This window comes from Pinus tabuliformis, chromosome 9 (assembly GCF_031772625.1).
Source record: "Pinus tabuliformis cultivar Carrire ecotype Pingquan chromosome 9, CPIR1, whole genome shotgun sequence".
Taxonomy (NCBI): domain Eukaryota; kingdom Viridiplantae; phylum Streptophyta; class Pinopsida; order Pinales; family Pinaceae; genus Pinus; species Pinus tabuliformis.
In genome coordinates this window covers 1,579,561,133-1,579,568,585 of record NC_142307.1, presented here as the reverse complement: position 1 = coordinate 1,579,568,585, position 7,453 = coordinate 1,579,561,133, and the positions used below count along the sequence as shown (strand labels likewise).

At 44.0% G+C, this 7,453-nt stretch overlaps 1 pseudogene; it reads right to left on the bottom strand.

Annotated features, from left to right (window-relative positions):
• Positions 1–1,607: 1,607 nt before the first annotated feature.
• LOC149154726 (leucine aminopeptidase 2, chloroplastic pseudogene) lies at positions 1,608–2,693 on the bottom strand (annotated as a pseudogene).
• Positions 2,694–7,453: the final 4,760 nt, after the last annotated feature.

Below are 7,453 nucleotides of genomic sequence, written 5' to 3'. Positions count from 1 at the left end.
CCTAGACCACATTTCCCTATTTTCAGAACAGCTGGACTCTGGACTATGTACTGGGCCTTAACCAAGAAAAATAGAGGCCAGAGATGCCCATACTCTTGCATTCTTAGCACCTTCTTGAAAGTTTCTTGTCTTTGAAAACTTTAAACAATACCAGATTCTATTCAAGTTGAGCATGCGCAGTGCATGCTTCAAAATAAGTGGTGTATTGTCACTCAGAAGAGCCAAATTTACATGCCAAATACACCTTAACTGACACCGTTTGACCTGTAATAAGACCTGTAATCTCCTACCTCGATTCTCTTGTTACAATTATTGCATACATCTATGAATGCATGCTTATTTGGGTTGCAGATGTGAAACAGAATCATCATGGAGGAATACTTGGCATGGCGCAGCGTGTCAAACTGATAATAGTTTCCCTTACAGAGGTTTTGAAAATCCTCACGATTATCAAAAAGGGGCTCCTGATTTCTTCTTCGTCGTCCGTGTCTGTAGCAACATTTTTCACCTCAACAGGATCAATTTTATGCTTCCCTCCACCATGCCTTTGAGATAGATCACATCTTCTATCCTTCTCATAACATTCATTACAAATCTGGAAATCCCGCAAGCATATCTTGCAGACCCAGTATTTGGAATTCACCAAGGCATGGAAACAGTGAGAACAACGAGGATGCAAATTAATCAACATATGATGTCGTTTAATCCCCTCGATAGCATATCTTGCAGACCCAGTATTTGGAATTCACCAAGGCATGGAAACAGTGAGAACAACGAGGATGCAAATTAATCAACATATGATGTCGTTTAATCCCCTCGATGAGCATCTTAATCTGCTTCATTACAAGATTATCCTTCTGAGAAACAGTCAAACACGTTCTTCTTCTGCAATTCCAGTTTTCTTCTTCCATCTTCATTATAAATTTCTCCATCTTATCTGGAAGGAAATTTCCCTCACAGTATGGCAAAGGAGCAGCTGTGGTGTTCCTCTTTCCCCAAAACTGGTTATAGATGTTTGTCAACTTCAGAACGATTCTCTCATTAATGGCCTTGTCAACCATGTCCCTGTACCTTTTTCGGAATTGGCTTTGAATCTAAGTCGATGGCTATTTATGAGGTGTAGAAAGAACCCTATTGATTCTGATGGGCTGGATGCTGAATCCGTTGATATCACCGTCGGGCATCCTCAATTTAAAGTGCCATGTGTTGCTCAATTTAAAGTGCCGCGTTTTCATTACCCTGTTCTGGTGCATGACACCAATCGGCCAAACAATCAAAGTTTCAAACATAGGTCATATACAAATAGAGTGTGAAGAAATCCTGCAAGTGACCACATTATCTGGATTCTGACGATGATAAGGATAAAAGAAGATTTATTTCTATGAGCGATGATTCTCATTCAAGCGCCCTTACGACACACAGTTAGCAAACTCATGCCTGCTGTGACTTGTGTGTCTCAGCTCATTCAGATATACAATTTCAACCAGAAACCGGTAGATCATCAACACTCGGTTAGAATTACCGTTCCTATGCATCGCCATTTCTAGCTTCAGTTGGTGAACTGGGAACAAAGGGAACAAAACCTCGGCTCCCAATCTTCATATTTATTTGACCAGTCAATCCATGCCAGAAAAGACGATACAGCAGACCAGTTGATCATGTTCACAGAAATATTGAAATAATAAACGTCAACAGAACCCCTTTTGTTCAGCTAGTATTCATGATGAGTTTTCCAAAACCCATTCAACCAAGGTTGAGACAGCAAATCCTGTTACACCACGTTTCTTATCACTCCACACTGGTCTAGCCATGTCTATATGCAGCCATTTCACATCTTCATCCACAAACTGCTTAAGAAAAAGTGCAGCAGTGATGGAGCCACCTGGACGGCCTCCAGTGTTCACCATATCAGCAATCCCAGATTTCATTGATTCCCAATAGCTTTCCTCAAGTGGCATTCTCCAAAACTTTTCTCCTGCAATTTCTGCAGCTTTGGATATTTCTTCTGCCATTTCATCATTGGGAGTGTACATTCCAGCAATTTCATTTCCAAGAGAAATTATGCAGGCTCCAGTGAGAGTTACAAGATCGACCACCTTATGAACACCTTGTTTACATGCATAAACCAAAACATCTGCCAATGTCAACCTGCCTTCAGCATCCGTGTTATTTACCTCAATTGTCTTCCCGTTTGAAGCTGTAACTATGTCACCAGGCCGCATACCAGTGCCACTAATCATGTTTTCATATGCAGCAACAATGAAATGGACCTCCACCTCGGGAGGCTTAATTTGACCAATAGCCTTTGCTGCACCAAGAACTGCTGCAGAACCTCACATGTCAAACTTCATGAGTTCAATAAGACATCCTGGTCTTGTCTTGATGTTGTAACCTCCACTATCAAATGTCAATCCTTTTCCAACTATGGCAAGTTTAGTCTTAACATCTCCAGTTGGAGGCTTGTAGCAAAGGTGAATGAACTTTGGAGGGTTTGCAGATGCTGCAGCCACTCCTAAATATGATCCCATTTTCAACTCTTCACATTGCTCTACATCTAATATCTTTGCAGTGAGTACATCCAATGTAGCTGGATTATAGGAAAAACCTTGAGAATGAAACACAACAGTATTATCTGTATATTGATGATAAGATTCAGCACTGTGACATGAGTCAGATATTCCCACAAAACCCATAGGAGACAAAGGTGATATGGGTGGGCTATGGTTTCGGACAAATCCCCAATTTCGTAGCGCAGCCAGTGCAAAATATGAATTATGCGCTACGAAATCACTTAAAGCATGTTGCGCTGCGAAACTGCTGAAAAGGATTTATGTGCTTTACCATCAAACAAATGTAAGACATTTGGCATTGAAATTTTGTCAGTGATAACACAGTTTATGGTCAACTCCCTCCTTCCCCTACTTCTTATATCAAGGGGTGCTCCAAGGTACAAGCAGTGGATCAACTCCTACAAAACCGCACAACCATGCTCGCCCATCTTAGAGAGAATCTTCATCAAGCTCAAAACCGCATGAAGCAACAGGTAGATCAGCATCACTTAGAGCGCCAATTTCAAGAAGGGGATCAGGTATTTTTGAGGTTGAAACCATATAAGCAAACTTCACTCAAAGACAAGGGTTGTCATAAACTATCTCCAAAATTCTACGGACCATATCAAGTACTTCAGCGCATTGGAGAAGTGGCCTACAAGCTAGCTTTGCCACCCACTGCAAAAATCCATCCGGTTTTCCATGTCTCATGCGTCAAGAAAGTGATTGGGAACAATTGCAGAATTCAAACCAGTCTACCTGAATTGGATGAAGAAGGGTCATTATGGATCCAACCTGAACAGGTCCTAGACACACGAGAACGGCACCTGCGTGGCCGCATGATCAAGGAAGTCCTCGTCAAGTGGAAAGACACCTCTCCGGAAGATGCAACCTGGGAACCAACCACTATTCTTCAGCAGTTTCTACAGCTTCAGCCTTGAGGACAAGGCTATTCTTAAGGGGGAGGGCATGTTAGGGTCCCACCCTAACCCCCTTATTCATGTAGTAGGATCAAGTCATAGTTATAGTTAAGTAAGGAGTCAATAAAGCCCATATTAATAATTGTAAGTGGTTAACCCACAATTAATGATGGGACCACAGTTAGTTGCAAATGGGCCATGGTATTAGATAGATGGTATTAATAAGAACCATGGTATTGATCCATGGTATTGCATGTATGAGTCATATATAAAGGATAGAGACTCCCTGCGAGGAGCATCGTGTCTTATTTTGTAATCGAGCTCTGCTCTATTGGAGGTTGCCCCCTCGAAGAGGCAAGTGAACATTGCTTTCTAAATAATAAAATACTTGTTGTTGTTTCTCACTATTCTAAATTCTGGGTATATTTCTTCGCATATTCTATATTTCAGTATCGTCTTGCAGGTTAAGAGCATAACAGTGCCAAGTCAGCGACCTAGTTGGCTCACATTGCGGAATAGATGGATTCTCTAATCGTACAATTAGAGGTCACATTGGAGAGTCGGAGCATCCCTCTTCAGGCATACATAGACGGGTCTAACAGCACTATGGGGTCACCTTTTCCCATTGGATAGAGAGAGATGGAGCTACTTAGTCAGATCTCATGTGTTGATCCGGATAGCAGAATGATACGATCGGAGTTGTACAGGGTGCAGCGTTCGCATGTTGGGGTTCTTCTATGTGCAAGAGTTCATGCATTTTATTCCTCTCCTAGGGTTGGATGGCGAGAGATTCTAAGTTGGTACCTAGTGGAGTGGGTTATGGAGATGGTGGTGGACCCGAGTGTAGCTCAGTAGGATATTCTAGGCACTAGGGATACCGGAAACCCAGACTAGAATTGGGATCTGGATGGGACTACCTATCATTTCCTAGGTATGTCGGTTGACTATCACCTAGATGGTACAGTTGAGCATGCACATTCGCTAGGGGAGCTTCTATCCACACCAGTGGCCAACCAGTTTATGGATAGACTCCTTATTTTGTCTTGCTATGAAGATTGTACACGGTATCACAAGGTGATCAACATACTCTAGCAAGAGTTTATCGGAGGAGGTGGCATTGACAGGCCACCAGACGGTGCCTTATATGGTGTTGGGGATTCTTCACATTTATGTGGGGCATGGAGGATGCTGAGGAGCAGAGCAGTGGTGTCATCACCACTGACACATAGGGAGATTCACTTCTTAGATCCCTCAAGAAGGATTTGGAGTGAATATCCATTCATCGGCAGGTATAGTGATGTGACAGTGGAGGTGATGATATCGATCAGGTGTGGGTCGATACCTAGGGACACCGCTCTAGGCCATCACATCCAAGGATATGTGGGAGCATCTAGCATTGAGCAGTGGTCCACTGGTGGACATGTACATGCATTGTGGTGTACCATAGTGTGTTGGATTGTGTCTTAGAGTAGGATTGTCTTACATCACATTGAGTACACATGGGGAGTGACTGGTGCCTTGACACAAAAAGGGCACATAATGGTACAGGGTGCTATAGTGGTATACGGGGATATCCTATGGTGTATAGGGCATGTCGAGTGTGGTGGTACTTTGTGCTATGCAGTGGCATATGGTGTGGCACGGTGGGCCCTTAGAGCATTGCCTCCAATGAGACTTGTGGACAGGGGCATTAGGTGTACTGTTAGGTGCAGCTCGCCTGGATTAATGAGGATGCACTTCAACTCCTAAGGACGCCATGTTCAGCGGAGATGGGTCTTTGACTAGTTTATTAACAGATATAAGGTAGAGAGAGGGGCATCCATAGGGTTATTCTTCAGAGCCCCTGCAGACTCTTGATCATACCCTTGGGGACCTACCTACCCATCACTCCCCAATGTTTCTTATAGTCACAGGACATTCAGTTGTTGCCCCTTGATGCTCTTCGTTCAGGCGGCGAGACATGGGGGGACCAGCCTAGGCAGTTGGATGAGACACTGTGTGTCATGGATAGGGAGGAGGCTCTCTAGTTGAGACGTTTGGTAGAGGCACGATATGATGGATATCAACTTATGGATGACGTGGTTTATTTTCGAGGTGGAATAGGTTCCACCCCTGGGCTCACACGTGGGGTGTCAATTGCAAGGGAACTACATGATGCACTTCTGGCAAGACATTCTGAGGTGTCATAGGAGCTTGAGGGACTGTGGATGGTAGACATCGTCTACAGGAGGGTACCCAAACTATGAGCAGTGTATAGGTGTAGTACTAGAAGTTGGGATAACATATTTTTTTGCATGGTATGGCTAGAGCAGGGCAGGTTGGCATGTGTGCGAGAGACTCCTGATACTTGGGTTCCACCTAGGGGATACATGCAGGGGTTAGAGATGAGAGTCAAATGGATTCTAATAGGTAGTAGCGCTATGTAGCAACATCCCATGAGGAGTGGGAGTTAGGAGCTCCCAGTATGGTTGGGGGTCCATGGATCTGGTTGGTGGGTGGATTACTCCATTTTGTGATGTGCGAGGTCATGGCAAAGGGTGATCCAGTTTACCTTGGGTTTGACACATGGGAGATCATTAATACCTCCACTTCCTAGTGAGGCAGACTTATTTCATTGTTGCTCATGGTCGATATCGGCAGCGGAGGGGTAGATATTGGCATCATGGAGATGCCCATGCAGGATGAGCTTGGCCTTCACCATTTTTGTACCACTAGGCACCAGGGGAGGAGGATACAGTCCACCCATGATGGGGAGTATGTCATAATCAGATTAGCATAGCATCAGCACGGTGGCACCACTCTGAGATTAGTGGGGGACTTGAGCATCACATCTCTTCATAGATCAATAACCTTTAGGGATGAGTTGGCTACTATAGTGGGAGATCATGCAGATCTTCCATGGGGCTTTAGCAATTCTTTGATCGAGTGGGGGAATTCATCAGCATGGTAGGTTGGTCAGCAGTGTGATATTAGGGGAAACTCACGTGAGCGAGAAGTTATGTCTGCAGGGATTAAGTGGCATCTCCGAGAGTATACTCTTGGAGTACATGGGATGGCCTACATGGTAGGACAGCTTCACGAGGAGTTGGGCATAATGCCACATTATCATGACCCCCTACTCATTGATGGTATGTAGGGGACTTTTGGTACCTATCTCGGGCAGGATTGTGAGTGGAGCAAGGGGATTTTCATGTTTGACAAGATGGCTTGGGATACTGATATTGAGGGATTTCTTCACTTCAAAAAAGTACAGAGGTCAAGGACAATTTAGTGGCACATATGGGACCCTAACACATTTTGCAGTAACAGTGGGGAGTAACAACTAGAAAGGGTGTTTTTTCAGGTATTGCTTGAGGACAACAATTTTTGGTGGGGAGGATTGTAATATCCCCAATTCTGATTTTTTATTTGAGGGGATTAATGGATTTTATTGGGGAGGTGCTAAGCATAACACAATTTTGTAATTTCATCATTGGACACATTTTTGGCATATGGGACTTAGGAGAAATAGAAAATTATAACTCTAGTGGAATGTGGGGGCCACAAGAGAAGAAATTCAACCCAATGGAGAAATTTGCACTAGTGGGAAGAGAGAGAGAAAGGAAGGGGTGTGAATTAGTGGAAGGTGGGGGCCACCAAAGGAGAGAGGGCCAACAATTATAAATAGAGATTGGAGGTCTCCATTTGATACTTTTGATCATTTGACATTTTACACTTTGTTGCTCAAGTTGTTCAGCTGAGTCACGGGTGATGTTTAGCACTAGAGGTTTCCAAGGGGAAATCTCAGCCTCTTCTTTGGTGGACCATGAGCGCCACCCTAGGGAGGAAAAGTCTACTCATTTTTGGAGTTGGAATGAAGACCACACAGGCAGCAAGAATTCTGAGTTAGTTGGGACGCAGTTCAGGGAACCACGCAATGGTTAGAGGAGAGAAGAGCTGGAGTGAGGGGTTGTATTGTTTCTGGGGAACTCTTTGGTCAATTTT